The sequence below is a fragment of the Pteropus medius genome, unplaced genomic scaffold (assembly GCF_902729225.1).
Source record: "Pteropus medius unplaced genomic scaffold, Ma_sr-lr_union100, whole genome shotgun sequence".
NCBI classification, from domain to species: Eukaryota; Metazoa; Chordata; class Mammalia; order Chiroptera; family Pteropodidae; genus Pteropus; species Pteropus medius.
The window spans coordinates 5,576,603-5,604,274 of record NW_024355990.1 but is presented as its reverse complement, the minus strand read 5'-3'; the positions used below and the strand labels follow the sequence as shown (position 1 = coordinate 5,604,274).

The 27,672-nt window shown below is 51.7% G+C and overlaps 1 non-coding gene and 1 pseudogene across 1 annotated transcript; both read left to right on the top strand.

Annotated features, from left to right (window-relative positions):
• The first annotated feature begins 4,735 nt into the window (after positions 1-4,735).
• Positions 4,736-4,844, top strand: LOC120600477 (uncharacterized; annotated as a pseudogene).
• A 3,125-nt stretch (positions 4,845-7,969) lies between these two features.
• On the top strand, positions 7,970-8,088 carry LOC120600391 (5S ribosomal RNA). Its single transcript, XR_005652186.1, has one exon. It is a non-coding gene; the product is annotated as a 5S ribosomal RNA (ribosomal RNA).
• The last annotated feature ends 19,584 nt before the right edge of the window (positions 8,089-27,672 follow it).

Sequence of the window (27,672 nt, the reverse complement as noted above, 5' to 3'; positions counted from 1 at the left end):
CGGTCCCAGGGGATCAAGCACCAGTGGCCTGTGGCTGTGACCAGCCCCTCTCGTACTGACTTCTCCTCCTTCGTGGATTCACCCCGTCTTCCTCACTCCCACCCCCAAGAACCGTATTCCCAAATAAACTACCGATCGCAAGCCCGGGCCTCAGGACCTTCCATCAAGAGAATGAGAGGAGGGGGAGAGCGTGCCAGGAAGTGGGGACACGGTGAGCGCGGATACAGCAAGGACGAGTGACACTGGATGAGTCTGAGGAAGCAGAGAAGGTCAGCGAGCCTGGAGTCTGGCCAGCAAGGAGGAGAGTAGCCTGAGAAGCGGGGAGGGGTCGGCAGCCCACGCAGGGCCTTCTGGGTGAGGCCGGAGTTTGAACTTCAACCTGAGAAAGTGGGAGGCAACCAAAGGGCTGAGGCAGGAAAATTCCCGTGGCCAGAACGTCTTTGGGACAAGACCAAAACGAAGGCCGCCTCTCGTGTCCTTCTCCTTCAGGCGCTCGCATCCCTCTCTCCTGTTCCCGGCCCCTTCTCCTCCCTGAACCTGCCTCTCCTCCACCATTGTCGTCCCTGTGCCTTCTGCGCCTGCCCATCCCTCTGGTCTCCGTGCTCCCACCAACCTCTCACCCCTGTCACTGTGCCTCCCCAGCCTTCGCCCCCACTTAACGGGACAATGACGAGTGGAGCCGTGACACAAGGCGGAGGAGTGATGGTGACCGTGTTTTCTTAGCCTGCCCAGGACAAAGGCTTGAGAAAGTCCACGGCACTTGCAGGGGTGATGGGCAATGTGTGAAATCGGGGCTGTTGTGAAGGGTCCCAGATAAATGTGTGACGTGACTGCGTCACGAGACTCAATGCAGGTGTCAGGCTAAGAAGAGCTCACGCTTCCTGGGGGTCCCAAGGATTCAGAGAGGAGCAGTGTGTGGAAGATTGGGCCTGGCAGCTGACACTCCTGGCTCCTCTCCAAGGTCCACCGCCACTCACCGAATGACCACAGGTAAGTTACTGAACCTCCCTGAAACTCAATTCCTTCATTTGGAAAAATGAGACAATAATGCAAAATTCATTAGGACTCTTGGTCACAAGTAACAGAAACACACGCGAACTAGTTTAAAACAAAGAGAAGAATTTACCCTCATTGAACTCAAGGAAAGAGATGTGAGCAGGCTTCCAGAAAGAATAGAAAGAACAGGGTGCACGGCTCTCGCTCTTCGTCTCTCCAGACCAGCATCTTCCCCGTCCCAGGCAGCTCAGGAAAAGCGGGAACACAGAGGGAGCTGGCTCCGGGGTTTATGTGGTAAGATCTGGCTTCCTGGAGAGAGACTGATGGCTTTCTTCTGTCCCAATTCCAAATTCCCAGGAGGCAGCTGGCCCAGAGCAAGTCAGGTGACACTCGTGGACCAGTCAGCTGTGGTCAAGGCATCATTGTCTGCGGAAGGAAATCTGGGTGACTCACCTCGACTCAGATCAACCTGGACCAAGACGCTCCAGTTGTGGGTGAGCTTGCGAAGTGCTGACTCAACCACAAGATCTTTACGCTGATGGGGGCTGGGCGGTTAATCAACGGGTACCCACCACATCAACCTAATCCCACAAATGGGGTCACGTCAGTGAAGGGTCCCCACCAGCAGCGTGCAATAAGTGGGGGCCCGCTGGTGTAACCCGACCTCCACCATGCTGTGTGTCTGCTCCTCCAGCAAAGCTTCCTCGGAGCCGTCCACAGCCACCTGTCTCCACGCCACGGTCTCTGCTCACTGCGCCAAGGGGACCAGACCCACACCTCTGAGGCTGTGTTCATCAAACTTCTCCTGGTTGTCCACATTGCGGGACTCGAGGACATCCTCGTGTTCTTACCCTACAGGATTTCTCAGCAGCTTTCCACACACTCCCCACTTCGTCCCTCCTGCAGTCCTCACTTCACTGGTCTTGGGGAGCCTACCTTCTCCCCGTTTTCCTCCCTCTTGATTTCTCCGCTTTGCCTCCGGTCCGTAGCTCTCTGTCTCGTTTCCTGGTCCTCCTTGGCCTGTCAAGATTGCTTAACTGGTTTTCCTTAACAGTCAGGGAAGTACATGAATTCCTCACCCTGACCCGTGAGGCCCTAACGATGGGGCCGCTCCCGACCTGCCCTGTTACCTCCCTGTTACCATCACCCACTCTGCTCCTGGCCTTCTTTCCGTTTCTCTCACACACCAAGCTTATTCCTGCCTCTGTGCCAACTGTTTCCTGCACCTGGATCGCTCCCCTCCCACCGCACCCCTTACGCACACGCGCACACTCACTCTCTCTCCAACCCCATCTCCATGTGACTTCTGGCTCTCGTCTTCCAGCTCTTGGCTGAAACGTCACCTTTTCCAGGCGGTCTTCCCTGATGGCTCTGTCTAAAGAAGCTGCTTGATTGCTTCACACCCATCATCTATCTATCTCTCTGCATAGAACTCATCGCCCTTGGTACCTTTTAAATTTGTTTATTTGTTTCTACTCTATCGCTCACCAAAATGTAATCTTCATGAGAATAAGGACTTCATTTCTTGTATGTCTTCTTCTAGCTCCTAGGTCTAAAACAGTGCTTGTCACGCAGTCAGCATTTAATAAATATAAAGAAATAATCAAGAGGCAAACGGGGTAACAAACTAGCCATTGTGAAAAGAAAGGAAGACCAGCGGTAGATGAGAGAATGCGACGACTATCTGGAAGGCGAAGGTGGAGGACGTGGGCCGAGGGAAGCAACAGAGTGAGGATGCAGCGGCCGGGTGCTCACTGAGGGGGCGGAAGTGAGTCAGCTGCATAGAAGACCCTAGGAAGATTGGGGCTTGCTCTGGTCAGCCACAACCTGCCCAGGGAGAGAAAATGGGGAGGCAGTGTCAAAAACTCAGGAGTTAATGGAAAGAGAACATATTGGTCACTCACCATCCTCTAATCCCACTCCTACCTGACAGAGCAACAGGCACACAGAGAAACCAGAGAGGACTCCTGGCTAAGTAAATGAAAATGCCTGTGGAGAATGGAGGGGTGCCGGTGCATGTGTTGGTGTTCTCGAGTGAAGTTCCTCTCACTCTGCCGTCTGTGCCTCCCCACAACCTAGCTGCATAGCCATCCCCCTGGCCCGTCCCCCTAAAGCAAAGCCAGGCAGTAAGCGGACCCACCCTGTGCATGAACCCAGGGCTTCTAGGCTGCATTCTCACACAGGGAAGACACTCAATGGGAAAATTAAATAATGTCTGGAAGATAAGATAAGAAGCCCATATCAGCCTCTTGGAATAAATATCACCTTCCTTCGCTCTTACATAGAAAGAGATAAATGAGACTCCTGAGGCATGTGACAAATGAAAGAGAAATCCTAAGATTAAAAAAGAAAATGCACAGAAACCCAACTGGATCATCGAGAAATGTGGGAAACTGTTGCATCCATGAAGAGAGAACAGACTACAATGAAAAAGGACTCACCGGAGAATGAGAAAATGTTCTTAGAAGTTTAATCATCTGGTTGCTGAAAGGGAAAGGTTAGAAGATAAAGTTTAGGAAACATACAAAATGTGGAGTAAAAAGCGAAGACAAAAAAAGTAGAAACATTGAAAGAGGAAATTAGAGACATAGCAGACTAACCCAGAAGGTCCAACATCTAATTAACAGGCTCTCTAGCAAGAGAAAAGAATAAAAACAGAAGGTAAACTAATGAGAAAAATTTTTCCAGAATTCCAGGCAGAAAGAAGCTAAAAGGGCCCTCTTTCAGAAATAAATTTTAAAAGAGTCACCATCAGAACACACTATTGGGAAAGCTTAGTCCACTAAGGATACAGTAAAGACCTTAAAAATTTCCAGAGAAAAAAAGGGAAAAGTTACCTTCGATGGAATGAGAAATTGCCCATGATTTCTCATCGGCAGCACTAGATTCACCTAAGACAGAAGAGAATTCCAAGGGAAACCCTCAACATTCCGAAGGAAAACTATTTTGAAACTAAAAACTAGAAACCAGCCAAACTATCAATGAAAGAAAAATAAAATCTCAGACACCCAAAACTCAGGAAATTTACCTCCCGTGCATCCTTTCCAAAGGAATTACTAGAAGAGGTACCCTAACACAATGCACAAGATATTGAGAAAGAGAAACTTCGATTCAAGAAAAAGTAGGACTCCCAGTGAACAGGAAAGCCCAGGAGCGTAGCTGGTTAGGACAGAAGGTCAAAGACAGGATCTTCGAGAAGAACTCTGTGTATTCTGAGCAAAAGGTAGACTTAGAAACGAAGAGATATTTGTCAAATGATGAAGAAGATTATTTTTCTTCTCCCCAAAATAATAAAAATATGCCCTTCAAAACTCCAAGAAAAAAAAGTTGTACTAATCATGATCTAAATATAAGCATAATTTTGAACAATTGATGGAGAACACAAAAAAATAACCTATTTGATTTTGATGTGAGTCTCCTTTAAATCTTCGTATAAGGGTTCTGATATAAGACCGAGAGAAAAGGAAGCAGACTCCCTCTGTACTACCTGGTTCACTGGGGGAAACAATATTTACATCATCATCAAAATGTAAAGGCTGTCGATTGGATTTCAACCTTAAGATCGATCTGCAGATAAACCATGGACGACATAAATGTGATTAAAGATCCGAATGCAAATGTCATCAGCTTTGACAAGGTAAAAGGAAAGATAAAGCTGGCAGAAGTTGGGATGTTGAAAGGGGAGGGGAGAAGAGGTGAAGGGATGAGTGCGAGATCTAATGATGGCCTCATCTTAAAAGTCTATGGCCATGCCACCTTGAACAAGCCTGATCTCGGAAGCTAAGCAGGGTCAGGCCTGGTTAGTACTTGGATGGGAGACCGCCAAGGAAGAACAGGTGCTGTAGGCGTAAAAAATAAAAAAAAATAAGGGATTGTGAGCTGACAAGGTCCTTGCAATCTGTGAGGTCAACCAAGTGTTGCCTCACCTGAAAAAAAAAAAAAAGGTGAGCACCCAAGGATTACTGTCTTACATTAGGGAATAAGAATTGGATATTTTGAGTATATTATTTAAAATCACTTTCCCAGACAAGAAAAAGCTGATTGAGTTCATCACCACCAAAGCAGTATTACAAGAAATATTAAAGGGACTTCTTGAAGAAGAAAAAATAAAAAATATGAATAAAATATCGCAAAGGAAAAAAATCTTCACTGACAAAGGCAAACACATAATAAAAGCAGAGCATCAACCAACACTAAAGCTAACACAAGGTTAAAAGGCAAAAGCAGGAAGATCATGCGTAATTACAACAGTAAATTAAGGGACACACACAAACACACACACAAAAGAAATAAAAATAATGAAAAAAACATAAATTTGGAGGGGACGAGTTAAAATTGTAGTGATTTGAGAATGTGTTCGAACTTAAGTGACCATCAATTTAAAACAGACTGCTATCAACATAGCTTGGTATATGTGAAGCACATGGTAACCACAAACAAAAAATCGACAAGAGATATACAAGAAATAAAGAGAAAGGACTCCAAACACGACGCTACAGAGAATCATCAACATACAAGATGAGAGAGAGCACGAGACTCAGAAAAGAACTGAGAACTACAACAACAACCAGAAAACAAGTAATAAAATGGCAATAACTACATCCCTATCGATAATTCCTTTAAATGTAAATGGATTAAACGCTCCAATCAAAAGGCAAATGGATAAAGAAGAGGTTGTACATATATACCATGGAATATTACTCAGCCATAAAAAAAAAAGAATGAAATCTTATCATTTGTGATAACATGGATGGACCTAGAGGGTATCATGCTAAGTCAAAGAAGTCAGACGGAAAAAGACAAATACCATAAGATTTCACCAATATGTGAGATCTAAAGAAAGAAATTAATGAACAAACAAAACAGAAACAAACTCATAGATACAGAGAACAAACTGATGGCTGCCAAATGGGAAGGGGGTTAAGAGGCTGGGTGAAAAAGATGAAGAGATTAAGACGTACAAGTTGGCAGTTCCAAAACAGTCACAGAGATGTAAAGTACAGCTTAGGGAACATAGTCAAAAATACTGTAATAACCGTATATAGTGTCAGGTGGGTGCAAAACTTATCGAGGGGATCACTTTGCAAGTCATAGAAATATCTAACTACTATGCAGTACACCTCAAACTAATATTATATGGAATGTTAACTGTAGCTAAAAAATTTTTTTCAATTTATAAAAATAAAAATAAAAGTAAAGTAAAAAACAATAAACAAAAAATAAAATCGCTAAGGTAAGTAGTATAAGAAATAAATATGATATCATTACGAATAATAGGAGGATACTGATGGGGGAATAAACAAAATCTTCATCTTTCATAGTAAGGAATCAGTTCAGGTCTAAAATTAAGAAATCGAGAAATAAAGATGTAATAATATTAAAGACCACACAAAACACAAAAACGTAGTGGTCGCCTTTGAAGGCTGGAAGTACACACATGAACTCATAGGGAGTTCTTTATGACCAGTTGACTGAAAAGAAAGAAAACATATCAGTTTACAGATGGTTCTGCACGATACATCGGCACCGATCAGAAGTGAACAGCTCCATTACGAGCCCAATCAAGAGTGTCTTTAAAAGTCGGAGGTCAAAGGAAATCCCCGCCCCCACCCATGAGCAGAGATTCAAGCAATATCTTTGGATGTCCACTTTGGCTGAACAAACAGCCAGGAGTGAGGATCTGCATTAACTTGTGGGCTGTGGTGAATGGTTTTCCTAGATGAGCAAGGACTTAGAAAGCACGAGATTGGAAGATGGTGACAAGGAGATCTGGGGAAGAGATATGTAGATCGACCCCTTGGGGAGAGCACAGGTCACAAATCTATCGCATGCCTTCTGAATGCTCACCAAAGGGCAGTCACCCTGGAGGCGGTTTTCAGTAATCATATGGACAAGATGACACATTTCGTGGATGTCCATCTGCTTCTTCCTTCAGTCATCCCAAGGATTGCTCGATAGGACTCTGCCAAATGACCGTGGCGATGGAGTCTATGTGTGGGCTTAGCGATATGGAGGTCCTTTCACAAAACCCACCTGGCCACCGCCTTTGCTGGGTGTCTAAGCAGAGAACCATGCTGAGTCCTCAATAGAGCACTATGGCCTAAGGGGGTCAGCCAGGCACCTGATTGTACTGAAAGGGCAACAATTTGCTCTTCCTAGAATCCTAAGTAGCCTGGATCTAGATTTTTTTCCCCTACCTACAAAGCTTCTGCCAACCCTACCATGTATGAACTCTCAGAGTGCTTTATCCACACCGCAATGCTTCTGATCAAGGAGCTTGTTTTGCAGAAGGAAGGCATTGTATTAACTGATGGTCTTCCCACACGCCCCACCACCCAGAAGCAGCTGGTCAGATAGAACAGGGAAATAAATGGCTTACTGAAAACTCAGTTGATGCCAGTAAGACAACAATATCCCAAAAGGCTGGCTTTTCAGGATGCAGGATACGCTGTGAATCAATGACCAACTTATGGTGATTCGTTGCCAGTACCAGAACACACAGGCCAGGGGAAAAGGGGGTGGAAGTGGGGGTGACTCCTCTCGCTGGTTTATCTGACAGCTCTCACAGAATTTTTGCTTCCTCTCCCCTCAACTTCAAGCTCTGTTGGTTTCGAGGTCTTGGGAACCAAGGAAAGACGGCTTCCACCAGAGACTCAGGAATGATTCTACCGACATGGAAGCCGAGACGGACCCCTGGGCAGAGGGAGAAGGAAGTTGAAAATATCAGCCTCCCAGAAACAAGAACTATAGGAACCGTGTTACGTATATGCACATACATGTGTCTCTGTATATAAATTCATTTCTCTTCTCTATTTTTCCCTTTTAATTTTATTTAAGAAAGGCAGTGGTTCACTTTATAATTTGGTCTTTAAGTTATAGAATATTCAGATGAGACCGTGACTAAACGTGAGGGGTAATCAACATCATCCAGAAGTGTGTACTGTGACTGTCACTCAAAAATGGATATAACGGAGTCTACGGCCATGCCACCCTGAACGTGCCCGATCCCATCTGATCTCGGAAGCTAAGCAGGGTCGGGTCTGGTTAGTACTTGGATGGGAGACCCCTTAGGAAGACCAGGTGCTGTAGGCATTTAAAAAAAATGGATATAATGGCTGTTGGGATTTTGTCTCCTCTTTTCGAGAACAAGGTGAGGGTCTTTGTACAAAGGTAGCCGTACCTCGTAAGGGACAAGCATAAAACTGTGATTATCACTCGATGGAGTTTAAATAGGTGCAGAAGGATATGTAAGGATGAGCTGTGTCCGTTACGACGTTATTATCGCTGTTCTCCAAGTCTATCCTTCTCAACTCTGTTTTGTGATGCTGAGGCTGGGACTCTGCAAAATCACCTTTCTTTTTTTTTTTTTTTTTTTTTGCCAGCTGGCTCCCTGTTAGGTTCTGCCAATCATAGGGCTAGAGGGAAACCAGAAGGCTGGAAGAGAGAAAAGGGAGTGCCCTTCTCGTCCATGTCACTCCAGCCACGAAGCTCCGCCCCCCCCCAGCAGGGGTCCATGCCAATTACCAGGTTTTTATGGCATAACGTCATCACACATCATCATCGAACGTGTCAGCTCTACTCAGCCAGAGCTCAGAGGACTGAGCCAGCTCCATACAGCCACTTCTTCAAGCTTCTAAGGTCACATAACACTAACCTCTCCCCTTCATTCCGCCAGCCCAGGAAGTAACGGTTTCCTTCAGTAGTTATCATATCCATGCGGCTTCAATGTTCTCTTTTGGCTTTTAGGTCGTCCAATATGGGTTTAGCCCATTCTCTATATTAAATTCTCTCTGTTAAAATAACTGATACAGTTTCTGTTTTTCTGACCAGATCCTGACTGATGCAGGCGGATAACTATCACTTTTTATTGCAAATCTTCTACACGCTTAGGATTTTTTTTTAACGCTGAACATATCCTACTTCTCAGCAATCTCTTACAATTCTGTGATATAACAGTGATGAGGTGCAGCAGCAGAATGCTGTGGGATCATCTAGAAGAAAAACCTCCTTCCGTGGGTCATGGAAGACTTCCTGGAGGAAGAGACATCTAAGCTGACTTTGATTGGGATTAGCCAGGCAGAGAGTGTGGGATACTGAGCCAGGTGTGGAGAATAACTAGCAAGCACAAAGCGAAGGAGGCAATAAGGTTCATTTCGCACTCCAAGAAGAGTTTGGCTGAAGAAGGGATGATGGGCCACATCAGGAAGGACCTCTGTAACCTTCAGGAGGATGTGGGACATTTTCTCGAGGACTCTGGCAGTGATTAAGTTTTCAGCCGAGAAGGGGCACAATCATATTTGCTGGCAGCAGGCACCCCAGTGCCCTCGTTCTGACCTTGAGCACACTGGGTCTGACGCCTTGCCCAGGCACCTGCCCAAACTCCAAACCCCCCTGTCTCTCTGGCACCTCGCAGGACATACCTGTGCTGCATGAACACGTGTCAGGGCGCTAGTTAGTGTCATCAACTGATTTGCAGCAAAGTGTTAGCAAATGAAATGGTTCATCCCTCCTCGGGGTGTTTTCATTTTAATAGAGATTCCGTTGACAAATATTTACTGAACGGTCCATTACATGCAAGAAACTACGGAAAACTCCGAGGGGGCGTCCTGGCTTGACCTCAATCAATCGGTCCCTAGCGACGGCACTTCAGGCTCGTAGGGACCATATTGCGGGCAGCAGAGAACTTTTCTTATCTCTGGTTAAACCACATAAACGTCCCTCTCCATCTGCCCCGAGGTGCCCCAGCCCCCCTCACTGGAGGCTAGCAGAGGCTGTTAACCTTCACCACCCTGAGTGGTGCACAGTGGGCTCACACCTGTCCCGGTATCCTTAGGTCTGCCCCACGCCCTGGGGCTCCATCCGCCGTCCTGGCCACCCTCTGCCTGCTCCTCCGTCAATGCGTCAATGCGGCCTCCAGGCTCCTCCCCACTCACCTGCGCCTCACGGGAGAAGCAGATCCTGAAGGAAGAGGCCAAACCAGGGAACTGGGAGTCGGAAGCCTGAGGTCCTTCAGCCGCTTTATGGTGTGTTACCCAGGGGAATCCGTACCAACGCCCTAGCTGTGTTCTCTGATCTCATTGTCCCCATCTCTAAAACGGGCACGACCTGGAAACTTTTATCCCTTCTCCAGACCCCCACTTTCCATCCATTAAGAAACAGCGACATCTAGTGGTTCCATGAGAGAGCTGCAGCACAGGCTCGCCCTCCAAGGAGAGGGACTATAGAAGTATCTAGAAAACAGGGAGACTGCCCCCATTCTGTGCTTTCCTCTGCAAGTTCCCTCCCTCTCCTTCTGAAGTACTCCCCCAAGCGCCCAGACAGCCTGGGACCCACGACCACTGTTAAACGGGCCATGGGTGCCTGATGCTTGCTAACGATGGCCCAGGAGCACTCTGGATGGCTAGGGGAGAGAGATCTTGGATAAAGCACACCAGGGATACTCCACAAAGTGAATCATAGGAGCTGAGTACAAGCCCAGATTCTAGGAGCCACACAGGGGCCCCACCCCACCCCACCCCTACCACGGGGAGGGCCAGACTCCAACGGATGGAGGCAGCTTGCTGCCAATCATCCATCTACCTGCCAGCCACTCTGGCAGGTGGGCCAGATGCTTACTCAGCACTCCCAGGTACCCGGCACCATACCGGGCAGCTGACAGTGTGTTCACGCGTGCGTGTGCGTGTGCGTGTGTGTGTGTGTGTGTGCGTGCGTGCGCGCATGCACTCAGGGGCAGGTGTGCAGAGGAAGGAGAGGATGTACACAGCGTGAATCACTGGCAGACATAAGCAGATGAGCCATAAAATAACCTAAACTCATTTATTCAACAAATACTTCCCGAACACCTGCTGTGCACCAAGCACAGAGAGCTGCCTCCCAAGCTGCAGGGGGCTCCCCCACCCTGCTACCCAACAGCTCCCCGAGCCTGCCTCCCCCTCACTCCTACCCTCTAATTGACCTACTTCACACAGATGCGAGGCAAGCCCACCGTGGCCTTTTGTCTCTACATCCTCAGCACACAGGAGACGCCTAATAGGTGCTTATTGAAACCACTAATTCAGTCCGGCCCCCTGCCCCAATGCCAGAATCCCTTCTAATGACGTCACCGACGGTTGCTCACTCAGCCCTCCTCAATGCCATCACCGATGGCTACTCACCATCTCACGTGCTGTTCACTAGTCAGGGCTCTGTGACAAGTGACAGAGACGAAGGAGGGTTAGTGGCCTCCATCGCTGCAGGAAAAGAAAAGACAGAGTTGCATGTGGGATTCCAGGCCAGGATTCCAGGATGACGGTATCTGTCTCTCCCCAGCTCTCTCATTCTGTCTGTCTTAACCCCAACCACCTCCGGGGTCTGCTTCTTTTGGTCACTGTCCTTCTGCCTCCTCACTTCCTCCAGGCAGCAGGACGGAGAGAGGTGGCCGCAGGCCCCTCCGGCTATGATCCTAGCTCAGGGTCCCAGAGGGCTCTCTCTCTCTCTCCCTGCGAACATAGCCTAAGGCATAGCTAGATCTCAGGGTAGCTGAGATCAGGCCCGCTCGGGTCCCTTGTCCTCCAGGTCCATCCCCACAGCCTGGGAGACAGGGACAGCTGCTCACATAAAAGGGGGTACATTACCAGGAAGAGAGAGGAATGCTGCAGAGGTGTGGTGAGCTGAATAATGTCCCCCAAAAGATCGTGTCCACCCGGAACCTTAGAAAGTAGCCTTATCTGGAAATAGGGTCTTTGCAGATGTAGATAAGGATGGAGGTGAGGTCACATTGGATGAGGGCGAGCCCTACATCCACTGAGGTTGTCCCTGTAACAGACAGAAAAGGACACACAGAGACAAAGAACGTAGGAGGCCATGTGACGGTGGAGGCAGAGACTGGAGTGATGTGACCACAAGCCAAGGAACGCCAGGAGCCACCGGAAGCTGGAAGGGACAAGGACGATTCCTCCCTAGAGCTTTTGGAGGGAGCAGAGTCTCTGGCCTCCGGAGCCGAGAGAGAATCAATTTCTATTGTTTAAGCCATCCAATTTGTGGTCGTTTGTTATGGGAGCCCCAGAATGATTGCCTGACACAGAAAGCAAGACCAAGAGATGCCCACTGTGCCATCTGCTGGGCGGCGGATGGGGTTGGGGGCAGGAAGGCCCCTGCCCAAGAGCCCAGATCCCTTCGCGAAGCCGCACCCCTGATTACGGTTCTGCCGCCGGAGCCACGGGCCAGGGGACCCCGTCTTCAGCTGCGTGTCCAGGGCGTGTGCACAAACGTGATACAGCAGAGACTGCAGGGGTCCTGGAGGTCTTCTGGTTTCATGCCCCGCCCCCGCCAGTACCCCATGTGAGTAAACCGAGGCCCAGGGAGGCCGACAGCCTGCCCACATTTATAGTTTAAAGGATTTCTGAATAAAGGGATGGATCCTTCAGTAAAATTGGTAAACGGTCTTTCTTCTTAAAAAATCTGATTAATTAGGAAAAACTTGAGCATTTAGTAGTCATTGCTGAGGACACTGGAATTGGCAGAAGCTAAAATCTTCCGGGTGTTACGTGTGAAGCCCTGGAAACACAGCTGCCGTTTTGGGGACCTAAAATTATGGCAGGGTCAGGAGGACCGGCGCCCCGCCAGGTCTGCAGCCGCCTCCTTCATGTTGGGAAGTTAGAAAGTACAGTCACCCTCTGTTTTTTTCCTTCTCCAGTCTGAAATTTCCTCCAACATCCTTCTTTGGTTGATAAGACCTCCAGACCCTCCACGCGCTAGTAGGCAGAGTCTGCACAGCTCACCACAGCCTCCCTCTTGCCCCGCAGCCAGCCAGCCAGGCTCTGCCCCGGCAGGAAAGCTGGGCCAGGAGCAGGGCGGCCCCCAGCATGGGGGAGGGCGGGGGTGTGCTGAGGTCAGACCCCAGAAGCGGCCGGGGATAGCCCAGCCTCAGCCCTTACCCCGCCCCCCACAGCAGCACGCAGTTCCCCCCACCCATCCCGACCCAGCCTCCCCTAAGGACCCAGCCTCTCCCAAGCAGAGATCCGGAACCACAAGCCGGGAGCCACCCAGTGGACAGTGCAGAATCTCTGGTCTGCTCTGTGTCCCTAGTTCCCAGGACTTCAGTGTGCTGACTCCTGCACCCCACCAGGGTAGCTGAGAGGAGGGAAGTCCGCAGAGCTGTCCACGATCCCCGCTCACAGACCTGGCAGAGCTCAGGCTGCTTGTCAGGCAATTTGAGGGCCTTCCTGGGACGCACTAGAAGCCTCTTCAAAGCCGGTGGCATCGTGTACCATCACCAAGTATCAGCAAGGCTCTGCACCCCTTGGCCGCCTCCAATTATGAAGCCCCACCTAACCCCAGCAATTACAAAGCAGGGCTGGGGCGTGGGGTCAGTCCCTCAGGGACCAAGCCAGGGCTGCGAGGCCACAGTTTCAGGAAAGCATATCCACAGGCCTTCTTCCGTGGCCAGGCTCCCCATGGCCACCTTCTCCAGCCATCGCCCCTCCAGAGCAGGTAGAAGGGAGGCGGCCTCTGCAGCAAACACCTCCCAAACCACAACTAGCTTCAAAAGGAACTGCGTGAGGAGCCCGGGCCAGGACCACCAATGCCGCTGATCTAGTATTTATTATGCATCGGCGGTGACCACGTGCTGGCTGTGCAGGACGAAGCTTTGCTCTCTCCAGCTTCTCTGTTCTAAGCTTTAAGCTCCGCCACCAAGCTCCCTCTCTGCGGGGTCCCTGGCTCCTGCAGCCTGGGGAAGGGGCACAGCTCAGTGATTCTCACATCCAGGCCCTCCCCCGGCACCTCCCCTTGCCTCCGCCTCATTCCCCAGATCCTTACTTAAGAAGATGCAAAGCTCCTTCTCCATTAGCAAGATAATTCCAGTAGATGCCTGCAGAGCAAGGGCTTCAAGCCTCCTCCCTACTCCAATCCCTTTCCTGTCCCCTGCAGATCTTACTCTGCCCCCACCCCACCCTATCCCATCTCCGCCCCACCCCACTTCCCACCTTGAACAGCAAAGGCTGGTGTGAGGCTGCTGGGCCAGCGATGGGGAGGCTCGGAGCAGCAAGGGGCGTGCAGAGACCACTCGCCCACCTGCTCCCTTAAGAACTCGAGCCCCCTCCCTACCCTCCATCCTGTGACTTCAGACTATGGGGCTGAATCTCATCAACAAGAAATTTGATGCCATTAAAATATAATAAAAGAGAAATTAAATGTAATCGCTCTGTAAATTATAACTAATTGAAACATCAATTGTAATGTTTATGATCTGCATTGGAGTGAGCGATGCCTTCAAGTCACAAAATGAAAGTTAAACGCTGGTGGAGTGCCCTAGAATGCCCCCCTCCGCCAGCCTCTACCCATCTCTACTGCTTCCTTCCCTTCTCTTCCACATCCTGCCCAAAAGCCCTTTCTTCCAGAAGCTTCTTCCCCCATGGAGCTGCTCCTCAAGCCCCACCCCGAGCCCTCAGTCTGCCCTCCCCCGGGGCGCTTTCCGTCCAGAGCCTCGGCAAGCCCTCCCATCTCCCTGAAGCCCCAAGAAGAGCTGGGTCCTCTGTCTTTTCTGGGTCCCTACATTTGGACCCAGACCCCAGGGCCCACCTGACACGTGCCCAGCATCCAAGCATAGAAAATTCAGGAGGGAATACGGGAAAGCTGTGGTTTCTCCCAGAACGTCCCCGCTGTCGGCCACACAGCCATGGACTCGGGATTCTGGAAGGACTGTGGGTCAAATGGCCCATCCCTTGCCTCCCTGCCAGCTCGGCCCTGGGGTTGTTCAGCGCCCACGCCGGCTCTGCTCCCATCGATCTGCCCTGGCAGGGCTGCGTTGGGGAACTGGGGGTGTCTCTCCATCGGCATGCGAACCCCGCCACATTCGGGTGGCTCTTCTGTCCCGTCTGCCTCTGTGGGCTTTGTTCCCCCCGTCGGCTGCCAGCTCTTCACTCTGTGTACGGGCACCGGGCACCGGGGAGGGCACGGTGTGTGCAGGGGTCGGGGGTGGGAGGTTAAGGCAAGCAGATCTGCATTCGAGGCTCCACCTCAAGGTAGCCCCAGGCAAGTGACTTGACTTCTCAAAGACTCGGTTTCCTGAGCTGTAACCTAGAGACAGCACTAACACCTACAGAGAGCTTTGGGGTGTTTAGTGACAGCGTTTGTAAAGCTCTTAGCATAGAGCCCGGGAGTTGGGGGGAGTGAGCACCCGATAAACTCTGGTGATTCTCGTTTGGTTGTCATCATTTACCCCGGCTCCAGACTGCTTCTGCTCTACCTCTCAGACCAGCAGACAGGTGCTCATCAGGCAGGTAGCCCTGACCGTTGGCGCTACGGGTCCCCCTGGATTTTGCAAGAATCAACGGAGCCCCCTCGGGGCAGGAAAGCGAGTCTCTGGTCTCCGCTTCTGCTGGCAGAGGCAGGCCGGCCCTAGATCCCAGCAGCCCGGCGTGCCTTCCGCCTGACGGAGGGGACCCCGTCTCTGGGCGGCCAATTCCCAGCTGAAGCGGAAGGAGAGACGAGGTCAGGGAGGCCAGTCCGCTCCCACCCAAGGAAAGTCTTTTCCTGGAGAAGTTTTATTATGAGGCGTCTTCAGAGTTTTCAGACAGCCCCAGCGTCCCGTTTCTCACGAGCTGACTGATGTCCCGGAACTGCCCATCACAGAGCACGGCAGACGCTTGGCTGGCGACCCTGATGCTGAGCTCGCTGGCTGGAAGCGGGGGCCCTGGGCCCCGGGCCCCCCGCCATTACGCCCACCGGAATGACTTCGGGCCGCTCCTCCTTTAGCTGGGACTCAACGTCCTCATCTAAAGGTGAACCACTCAGGGTTTCCCAGCTGCCTGCAATGTAACCAGCGCTCTTCTAGCTTCCAATCCGTGGTAGATCAATACTTCTAGAGAAGTTTAAAGGCGTAATCCACGTACCACAAAGTTCGCTCTTTTAAGGCGTGCAATGCAGTGCTTTTTCGTACACACACAAGGTTGTGCAGCTGTCACCACGAGCTAATGCCAAGAACTCTTCGTCACCCCAGAAAGAAGCCTTGCCCTCGCCAGCAGTCACGCCCCGCCCCCCGCCCCCCCACGAATCAACCTTCTGTCTCTACTTACGTGCCTACTCTGGACGGTCCAGCAAACTGGCCGATGGGAACCGTACTCCTTTCACTCAGCATAACGTCTTCGAGGTCCATCTATGTGTTAGTCGGGACTCCATTCCTTTTCACGGGTGAAGAATATTCCGCTGTGTGCACATAACACGTTTTGTTTAGCCATTTCTCAGTTGACGGACCTTTAGGTCGTTTTGTTTTTTGTTTTCGGGTTTGGGTTTTTTTTGGCTGTTGGGAAGAATGCTGCAATGAACATTCGTGGGCAGTGTATATTTTCGATTCCATTGGGCGTACTGATACCTAGAGTTGCTGGGTCATGTGATCACTGTGAACATAGAGGTCACCCGCGTCACTTTTTTAGGAACTGCCGAACTGTTTTTCCAAAGTGGCCGTACCTTTTATATTCTGTAAAAATGATATAAAAATGAATTATTAGAAAAGTGAAATTTAAATAATTCACAAAAAGAAGACTGATTTGTATTACGATTAAATCGACAAATGTAAAATTACTTCGTCGATTGCTGTGAAAGTTCCTAAATGCTTCCTCCCAATATCTACACTTCTCTGGTGAGGAAGCGTTCTCGGACTGGCACGGGCCCACAGGCCACACCCTCATCGCAGCTTCTCCAGCCTGATCTCATGTCCGTGCTGTCCCCAGATGTCCTCATGGGCCCCTCCTGTGTAATTTAAGGTCCAAGCCAGAACATTTTTAGGGTGAAAGGGAGAACCATTCATTACGATGCCAGGACACGAGGCATGAACCAAAACTCCTGGGCAAATGGGACGTATGGCCGCTCCGTCAAGGAGCCTCGGTCACAGGGGGGACCTACGAAAAAGACACAGAGGAAGGAAGGGACAGGAGAATGGGGGGCACTGGAGAAACAAGCCCCCTCGGTCAGGACCCAGCTGTTCCTCAACAGGTGACAGGCGCGTGGTCCGATCACCCTCCTCAGGACCTGTGCTCCTGCCATTGTCTCTTACGTGTGGAACGTGTCACCTCTCCTGAGCAGTCTCGCCGAGCCCTACCTCCTGGGAGTGTCACCTATATGGTGGTTTTGGCGCAGATGCTGACCCCGGGTGCCGACCATCACAGCCACGTTCTCAGAGGCATGGAGAGCAGAATATGAGGCGAGAGGGGACCCCCTGTGGCCTGTCACCAGATGGGGAACTTGAGCAGATCGCGTACTTTGGAGCCTCGCGGACCACCTACCAGAACTGAGCGTTTGGTCCCGGCGTCCCCGGCACCCAGCCTGGTTAAGCGGTCCGTGAATGCTGTGGGAATGAATGAATGGAACGTGGCCCGGTGCCTCGGCCACTAGAAGCCAGAGACTCGGCTTCTCACAGGCTGGAGGGATTCAGTCAGTCAGCCCCGGGTCCATCTTCCCGCTGAAAACTGGGGAAAGAGTGAGGAGAAGCAAAACCGATAAAGCCGGTGGCTCCCGGGAGCTTCAGGGTCTCCCAGGGCCGAGATTTGCGGTTCCTGGTTAAATGCCGGGTTTAATGGGCTTGCTAAGGAAAACTGTTTTTTAGTGAGCAGTAAATGTCACTGTGATGACTGCAGCGGTAATTACTTCAGCGGGACAAGCTCTCCTTAACATGCTCCTGGTCAGCAGGGCGGGAGGGCTCTGGACAGAGGGGGCAGGTCAGGAAGCTGCGGTCGAGGGAAGGAAGGAGGGAGAGAAACAGGTCAGCGTACACCAGGACAAAGCTAGGACAGTGGCCTGAAAAACCAGGGTGCCAGGTAGCCAGGGTCAGGGGTGCGCTTAGGTATGTAAATGCTTCAAGTTAGATTATTCAGTCATTCAACAAACCTTAACTAGGTAATAATTAATAATAATCCAAGTCAAGCCCGGGTGCTAGGCACCGTGCTAAGTAACACTTTATAGGCATTATTTAATACAAAATATAAATATTTTAAAATCGCAGCAGATATCATTATTATTCCCTTACAAAAGAAGGAACTGTGTGATTCACAGGGGTCAAAAAATTCCTGGATGAGGTTAAAATCAAGGGCAGGGTATGCCAGACCAAACACAAACCAGATCATTTTTAACACTTTTTATCAACTTATATAAAAAAAACTACATGCACACAATGCACAAAGCAAAAGTGACATTTTCACAAAGCGGACAATACAGTGAACCAGCTCCCAGGTCAAGAAATAGAAGAGCCCCCAGAGGCCCAGAAGCCCCATCCTCTCCCTTCCTGCCACCACCCTTCCCAAAGGTGACCATTGTCCAGAACTTGACCATCACGTTTTTCCTGAACAATGAGATTTTATCACGGATGGTAAATGCACGTGGGACTCTGGAGGGACCATCACACAGCCCATGTCGTGAAGACTCCAGGAGGAGGTGATATCTGAACCAGATTTTGAAGGATGAACAGGAGCAAAGTCAGATGTGGAAAAAGAGTGTGTGTGCACGTGCGTGTGTGCGTGCACGTGCATGTGTGCATGCCCGTGCATGTGTATCGTCACCCACACACCTCTCACCTCTGGCTGCTGATCATCTCTCTGTTCTATAAAAAGGAATGAGTGCAGGAAGGACTCAAGTTAGCTCAGGGTCTCTCAACCGCCAAACCATTGAGATTTGGGGCCAGGTCATCCTTTGTGGCTTTTACCCACTAGATGCTGGTAGAAACTCTCAAGCTGTTAACACTCAAACATGTCTCCAGTCACTGCCCGGTGGTGTTCTTAGGGGAGAGGGACAGATCCTCCCACCCCCTCATGGGGAACCAGTGGGTTAGCTCATACAGGGGGACCAGCCAGGTGGCCAACGAGAGCATTGAATAAAGGACTTAGTGTGTGCTCCCAGGGGGATGCTGGCAGAGACAGGCCTAAGCTGTGCCTGGAAGCAGACGGATGAAGTTTAGATCAGGAGGTCCCAGCACTGGTCAGCGTGTCCCTGCACAAGAGGGAAGCTGGGCGTTCACAGAGGGTCAGCCCGAAGCCAAGGTCAGGCTTTGCTCTCTGCTCCCTGGACATAAGAGGAAGATGCCGCTCAGAGGACCTTCCAGCTGCGGGGATGGGATTTCTAGGAAAATGATTAGCACCGTTTACTCAGACTCCACAGTGGTGTGTAATCTAGGCGCGTTCGTTGTGAGTTTAAATAAAGCAAGGAGGGGCGTCGGGTGAGGGGAGGCAGTTCAGCCCAAACTGAAAAAGTCCTTCTGTGATTACGAGTTTGGAGCATATCTACCGGGGGGATCAATAATGGGAAATCTAAGTGCCACTGTCCGCAGAGATTACAGTTTTGGGATCGCTCCATCTCGGATTTTAATTTTCTCTCCCGTTGTCGCATCACCACGCAGTGATCCCAGCCCCGTCTCCCTGCTCGAGAGAGGCTGGCCCTGAGGCTGGACCACAGCAGGCTCCATCCGGACACCTCCGACCCTCCGTATGAACTTCTCATCGCCGCGTAACCAATCACCACGAATTTAGTGGCTCAGAACTACGCACAGTTATTATCTTCCAGCTTCTGTGGGTCAGGAGTCTGGTCGTGGTTTGGGATCTCCGCTTGGGGTCTTACCAGGCTGCACTCAGGTGTTGGCTGGGACGAGGGCCTCTTCCGAGGCTCAGGCTCCCCTTTCGAGCACATGTGTTTCGTGGAAGAATTCATTTCCTTACAGCTGTAGAATCCTGGTGGCTTGCTTCTTCGAGGCCAGCAAGAAAGAGTCTCTGATTTCCAGTCCCTCTTTGAGAGAACTCCCCTGATTAGGTCAGGCCCACCAAGATCATCTCTCTTGCGATTGATTTAAAGTTAACTGTTTGGGGACCTTAATTACATCTGCAAAATCCCTTCACCTATGCCATATTCTATGGGTCAGAAGCAAGTTACGAGTCCCACCTACACTCAAGGAAATGGAATTATGCAAGGTCCCTGGAGGTCATTTTAGAATTCCACCTACCACACTCTCCAGCGGAGCTCGCACTCCAAGCTCTCCCTCCCAAATCCACAGAACCACGTGTCCCTTCCTGAGCCAGCCTCACACCCACAGCCCTTCTCAACCCCAGCCTAATTGACTGTCTCCCCCTTCAAAAAAAAAAACAAGCAGCCAGCCATGATTGACTGAGAGCTTTCCCACACGAGAGAAGAAATGGTGAAAACCACCAAAGATCTGACACAATCCGACTCCCTATCCAGGCCTCTTTTTTCCAGACCAGGCTTGAGCTCACTAGTCTTCTCTGCGTCTCAAGTCCCGACGAGTATTCCTGGCTGCCCCGACTCAGCAGCCTTGACTTTCCTTCTTCCTAGGATGCTGAGCACAGGGCAAGATGCAAGCAGGTCATCCGGGCTGGATGAGGAGAGGGGCCCAGGATTGGGGAACACAGCTGCCCTTCTAACAGTTACCCCAACACACTGCTCCTCGTGTGCCTCCTCCCTCCTTCGAGACCTAATTTAGATGTCGCCCGGGATTAACCTCAGGCAACCCTCCTCAAAGCTAGCTTCCACGGTACTGATTTGCCTTTCACTCATATGTTCGAGTCTCTTTCGTGATGGTGCATATATTATTTAGGATGGCGTTCAGCTGAGCAGTGAGACCCAAAATAACAGGCAAAAAAGTTAGAGGTTAATTTCTCTCCCCCGTTGCAGTCTAGATGTTAGCAGCCCAAGGCTGGTCTAGAAGCTCTGTTCTGCACAGTCCTCAACAGTTGTTCCAAGTTGTCTGGCTTCCAGATCTGAGATGGCTGCTCCAGCTCCAGCCATCACTCCCACAGTTCAGCAAAGAGGAATGAGGAAGGGAAGGAGAAAGGTACGCCCCCTCCCTTTCCGCCACACTCCTCCTTACACCCCATTGGCTACAGGTTAGTCACATGACCACAGATAACTGCAAGGAATGCTGGCATGTGTAGTTTTTATTATGGATAGCCCTATATCATGGAAGAACAAGGGGAGTGGTTGTGGGGACTTCTGGAAACCTCAGTTATAACTTCCTTGTCTGTCTTGTGTATGCTGCTCATGGGTTGGGATATTTCTTTTGTATCCAGATCCTTACTCATCCTTTCAATAGTCGGGCCATGATTCTATATCCATTTTTATTTCATCAAACACATTATTCATGTATTCTTCCCTTCATTCCTCTGTCTACTCATTTATTCGCTGGTTCATTCATTCATTCATGTCTCAACAAATCCTATCCCTATGCCTTGCCCAGTGCTGCTCATGTGATCAGCATTCAGGACACGGAGAGACTAACACAGACCTGCACTCAAGTTGCTCACAAGCTAGTAGAAATAACAGCCGAGAAAACGGAGTATTTTAGCACCCTGACATAGGTGCTATGAGAACGTGCAGAGGTGGCATGCAGACACTGTGGCCCTAACCCCTCTGGGGCTGCATGCGAGATTTCCAAGGGGAGGGGACCTCCCATCTGAGTCTTGGAAAAACAAACTTTAGCAGGGAGCCAAAGTCACGGAAAGGACGTTCCGGACTCTGTGAACTTTGAGCCAAGCAGTCCCCTGTCCGTGGTGCTGACCCACAGGCCCAGCCGGCAGCCCCATTTGGTGCTGAGGTCAAGCCAGTCCTTGCTTCCCGCCTCTCAGCCGCTCTGAGCTGACACTCTAGGTGGGCAGGTGGAATGGCAATGGCGTGGCATTTAGCTCCACACTTCATTTCCATAACGACCTTCCCATCTCCCCTCTCAGTCTCGCTTGTCAGTCTGTGACCATTAAACTCTTCATTAGCAAATGAGATTTGGATGGGCTCATTAAGATGAGGGATGGCCCCGAGGCACAGCTGGCTGAGTCGAATTTCTCGTCTCCCTCTGTGCCCCCCTCTCTGGGTCTAAAACCAGGCTTGAACAGACCCCCCACTGGGGTTATTCAGGGGGACCAGCCCACGGGGAAGCCGGGCCACAGTGGTCACCAAATGACATAAAGCTGCTGATTCACACCCACAATCAAACCCTGGGCTTCTGCCATGTATACTAAAGCTCAAACTCTGCACATGGCATCACAAACCCCTCCTGGCCATGTCTCAGTCCACCTGTCTCCTGTCCACCCCACATGTCCCCTGTACTTAGGCAACAGCAGATGACCTGATGCGTGGCCTGCTGGAACTGGCTCAATACCAGCTCATGAGAGCTGCTTATTACAGAGTCAAAAGTTGACCTCACATCAGCAGCTTGAACTCGGCCGTGGCGGGCATATTTACACCACAGGAATCGGCAAATGCTACAAATTAAGGTTTGTGGGGGTTTTTTGGTCAGAAAGCCAGACTTTAAACATTTGCTATCACATTCCAGCCTGAAGGTCCCTGAGCATGTCACACACTTGTCCTTGTCTTTGAATGCATTAGTTCCTCTGCCAGGTTCTCCACCTGCTCCCTGAAATGCCTCCTTTGTCTTTTTCCTGTGCTTGGTGAAATCCCGGTCATTTGTTGAGGTCCCAGGAAACAGCCTAGTCCTCTCTTCTGCGTCCTGCAGTGTGGGGATCATATGCCTCAACCAGATTTTTACTTTAAGCATCATTCAGCTTCTAAAAATGGAAACCAATTCAAACCAGCTACAGTAAAAGGCAGAAATATGGGGCAGCTGGGGTGGGGGACCTCACACTACCCAGGGACAGAAGGTTTAGCTGTTGTCACGGGCACTAGGAACGTGTCCAACAGCTGCTCATCCTCAGGAGCCACCTAGTCTCTGACTTCCACTTACACACACCCATTGTTACTCTCCCCAAAAGGTGCCCCTCGGTCACCCATTGTGACTCTCCCCAAAAGGTGCCCTTCGTTTGCATGAAATCCCCGAACAGTTAGCCACAAACCAGGGTCTCTAAGTTCCAGTTCAAAACCCAGGACTGTCCCAGGCTAAGTCTAACCATCTGAGGCCCTGGGGTAGGGCGCCATAGGTCATGGGGAAGGGGGATCATGCAGCCACTGCCTCTTCAGCAGGAGCTGTGAGGCTGGCTCTAGAGAGGTGGCGGGCAGAGCTGGCCCATCTCCCAGGCTGAGGGCAAGCTCCATGACAGACAAAAGGTATTTGTGCATCTCTAGATCGCCCCCCACCCAGTCCTAGCACAGAGAAGGAGCTTAATAAATATTTGTAGATTAAATGAATCACTTCATAGTTTGGATTCTTCTCTCCCTGGAGAGGGAGGCAAAAGTCTTTGAGGAATTCAATGAGGAAACACTCTGTGTCCAAGTAACTAGCCAACCATTTCCTCCAGCTATTGGCTGTGTGACCTGGGGCAAGTAGGTTAACCTCTCTGTGCTTCAGGGGGCTTCATCAGCAAAATGGGGATCGCGATGTTGCCTAATTTAGGGTGGTTGTGAGGATCACAGGAGATGGTCTTCGCGGAGCAGCTGGTATAGCACCTGACGCAGAATAAGTCAACACAGTGGTAGCTTTTGTCCCCGTTCTATCCTGAAGCCACAGAACTATGTCCCTCGCTGCTCTTCCAGCAGCCTTCCTCTCCAGATTTGATGTGACTCCCGTCAGCGAACACAGCGATGCTCCTCCAAGCCCACCCAGGCCCCTGCTCTTATAGGGTGAAATCCAAGGGTAGGGCCATGGTGACAATGACTGCAGCCACTCCTCCCCACCCCCCCACCCCCAGAGGTCTGGGCTGAAGACTTCATCTGCTGTAATTAACAGGCCAACTGCATCTGTCTTGCTCCATTAATAGCAAATCAGCCTGTCAGGCGAGGGCTGTGAAGGCTGAACGGGAAGGTGAGAGGAAGTGGACAGCATCCGGGGCTTGACCCAGCCGGCGTCCAGCTCGCTCCTGCACCGCCACCCCAACTTCCGCTTCCTGTCCCTCGGCCCCTGTGGGCTGACTCCAGGGGTCACAGGCCACTTCTAAGGAGAGGTATAACAGAGGAAGGGACCAGCCCATGTCACCTCGCCAGGTGCTCAGGAGAGCAGGGCAGTTGGGAAGAGGGGAAGCGAACCCTTCACTTGGAGGAACAGCCGGACCCACTGCGGAAATCCCTCTTTGCCAAGACTCAGCCAGGCAAGAGGATGTCAAGGGCCACTTCTGCCTCCTGTCCTAAAGATGCTGCGATTTCCACCACCTGGAGTGGTGCAGCTGGCCATGAGCCTTTGCGGAAGAGGCGGTGGCAAAGGTTTCTCGCCACTGTGACCCCTGCCAGTTCGCTCTTCCTCGCTCACAAGCAGACAACTGCCTCCATGTCCCCCTGGGATCAAGTCTAGAGTCTCGCAAATTCTTTCTCCCGGCTTGCACACACCAGAGAAGGGCACGGGAAGGACATGGGAGCCGTGGGGCTGCTGGCCCCCATGGTTGGTCTCCTGCGCGGGGCCCTCTCCCTCCCGAAGTGCGTACGCGCGCAGAGGCGGGCGCACGCGCGCATGCGCGTGGTACCTCCCACGTTGGCCCCCAGACCCTTCCAGCCGCTGCTTATAGCGGCGTCACAGCCCTCTACTCTTCAACCTCGGAAGCCATTGCAGCTCTCCGGTAACTGCTTTCGGAAAAGAGGTCAGCGATGTAGTTGATAGAACTTGTCCTGGGCAGTGAAGCCAGCGCAGGCCTACCTGTTTCTCAGGAAGCACGGGTGGTGCGTGGCCGCACGGGCCTAGGGGCTCACCTGGGTGCAGGGTCACCTGTGCACAGGATGCACTACAGCCAGAGCGCGTCTGTCCCCGTTCACAGACACATCGGCCTGAAGACATGGCCTCAGTTTGGGGGAATCAGGGAGCGTGGCGGACTTGGATGGTGGACGGGACAGAAGAGAGCCAGCTGAGCCCTGGGGGACTTCTCTGCCTTGGAACCATAAAGGAGACAGACAGTGACGTGGCCACATTAGGTCATAAGGCCACCCCAGGGTGGAAGTGGACCCACTGTGTGGAGGAGCGGATGGACAGGACATCTTCCGTTGTCTCTAGGTCCACACCTCTGCCTTGCTTTGTGCCCCCAAGGGTGACCATCGTGAACCTGTTGGGTTCAGCCAGTGGGCTGCCCTGGCAGGAGATCGGAGGGAGGGAGAGAAAGAGGAAGGGAGGGCGGAAAGCCAGTGAGCTCGAGGTCGGCATTCCCACCCCGCTCTCTCCCTGAGTGGTGCCACGGGTGGGTGGGTCCTTTGGCTGAAGGTCTCAGTCAGGCGGCCTGCCCTCCACACAGCCCTGGCCATCTGGATCGAGTGACACCCTTCCCACCCTCAGACTCGGTGGCAATTCTCTCTCCCAGTTTCATGCACCTGCCCACACCTTCACAACAATCCCTTTATTAAATCATTCACCCAATTAATTCACCTTTATTAAACCAGTCGCCCAATCTCGTTTTGCTTGTCAGGACCCGGAAGGGTCCCCGGGGTAGTTGGGACGGTGTTGGTGGGAAACGGCTCCTGGAACCAGCACTGTCCTGCCCCCCGTACCCCAGCGAGGAGCTGGCTCTGCTGGCCCACCTATGCGGGGAGGGCAGGATGGCAGGCCCTTTACCCGCCTGCACTCTTGCCCTTCCTGGGGTCTCCATACCGGATGACCAGCACTGGGAAGGACACGTGGAGCCCTCAGCCTCCCCCGCAGGAGTCACCATCTACAGCCAGGCCACTGATAAGGGGGCGAAAGGCAAGAGTCTCTGAGGTTGATGGGGAAAGCCGGCACCCAGCGGGCGGGACACAGACTCACGGACATGGAGAAACAGGGAGGAGCAGATAGACAGACAGAGACAGACAGGAGAGGCAGGCAGGGCCCCGCTGGAGGAGGCTGGGTCCAGGCCGGAAGGCTTCCCTGTGATGATGAGAGACCGGCGGGGGGACTCAGGGACCTCCAGAGGCCAGAGCTTCACGGGAGGAAGCAAAGCACAGTCCCCACCGCACACACACACACACACACACACACACACACACACACACACACACCCAGGTTATGAGGCTATCTTTCATTTCATCCTGCTCCTCCATCCCCCCTCACCCCCACCCCCACCCCGTTCAAGACCTCACACCCCCAGCCAGCATTCACACCGTTAACACAAGGGGCCGGCACACACTCTCCCCTTCCTCCCGGGACACCACTCCTGCCAATCAGGATCTCCTGTCAGTCACACCCAGGATGCTCACTGAGCCTCATGATTTATGGACTTTAATTTTCCCAGAGCATCAGTCGTGTTCCTTCCTTTCCTCTGGTCTGTCAGGGTGTTTATCCCCCGCCCTCTTCAGCCCCTCTCCCCCTCCCCTGTTTTTTAATTTGAAGCATCCGTCTGGAGCATCCTGAGATGAGGGCGTCTGCGGCACTGAATGCATTAAGCCGCTGACAGCTCTATTGATTTTCTCTCCTCCGCTGCATAATGCAAGATATATACAAGCTGATAGGCTGGCCCCTCTTCCTTACTTTGAGGGACTGTGCCCTTTTCCTTTCTCACTCTGAATGTCCCCTCACCCTGGCACACATCGATATAGAGGAGGGCTGTGCTTGTCCCTTCAAAAGACAGATTCTCCTCTGTCTGTCCCGTCATGATGTTCCTCACTGCTGGTGGACACCGTCTAATCTGTAGCAGGTTTGACACCATGGCAGCAGTTCATAAGGTGACAGGGTCCATGGAGGGAAGCAGGGGACTCGAGGAGGCGTGACGTCTGTCAACACTGACCGTGCCCCTGCCGGAGAAGACTAGGCGGGCTCTCCGCGGGTCCCCTCTGCCTATGTCACTGAGCTCTGGGGAAGGGGGACACCTGCCACTCCAGCCCACCTCCCCTTCTCCAGGTGGCGGTTCTCCAAATCCATTGGCCACTCTCGCCTCGGACTCGTAGTCATCAACAGTCACAGAGCCAGCCGCCGGGCTGAGCACTCTCCACTCCTCATATCTCTTAGTTTCTCAAAAGCGGAGCAGCCGCAGATAGTTGTGCAGGCTACACACGCTTGGCACACTGACCCAGGAGGCTTGGGAGGAGGGATTAGTGTCCCCACTCAACAGGGACTGCGGCTCGGAAATGCCAGAAGATTCCTTCAAGCTCTCCCAGCCAGACACAGAATTTGACCCCAAGACTGGCTGTCCCCAGGAACAGTTTACTTCCTGCCCTATCACAGTGCCTCCTCCAGGAAGACCTCCTGGACTGATGCTATCCAGTCGGATTGCTTCTGTATTCCGGCCCCCCCGGAACATATTCGCTGCGAGGGTTTGCACGTTCGGGCGGGCTGCTCTGTGTGTTAGGTGAGTTCTCCCCCTTGTGAATCAGCCTCACTGTTACGTCCTCTTGAAGGATTCCCCCAGGCCCACCCTAATCCCCATCCTGGATCTGTCCCCAACAGCCCCCATCTCTTCCCACAGTGAGAAGTGCTTACTGCACATATGGCCCTGCCTTGTCACTGCCTCCCCGGCTCCGCTGAGAGTTCCTTCAGAGGGACACAGAGACACAGACGCCGGGGTCCTACCTCTGTGTCTCCACCCGCTTCGCCGGGGCCTGACGCAAAGCCAGAGCCACACGCAGGTGTGAGAGGGTGTTCTTGTGGCAGAGATCACCCAGCACCCAGCCTGGCCCGCAGAGGGAGCTTGCTAAAAATGGGCTGAATCCATTTAATCGGTCAGCGAGCTCTTCGGGCAGGTGGGCATTTGCTCTCCTCCAGGGCCCCTTCTGCCCCTTAGCGGGTGGGGCACTTCCCTCTTCCCCTCCCTCCTTCCACCCCTCCACCTCACTCCACTCCCTCCCGCCCCCAGGCCTCCTGCTGGAACCCGT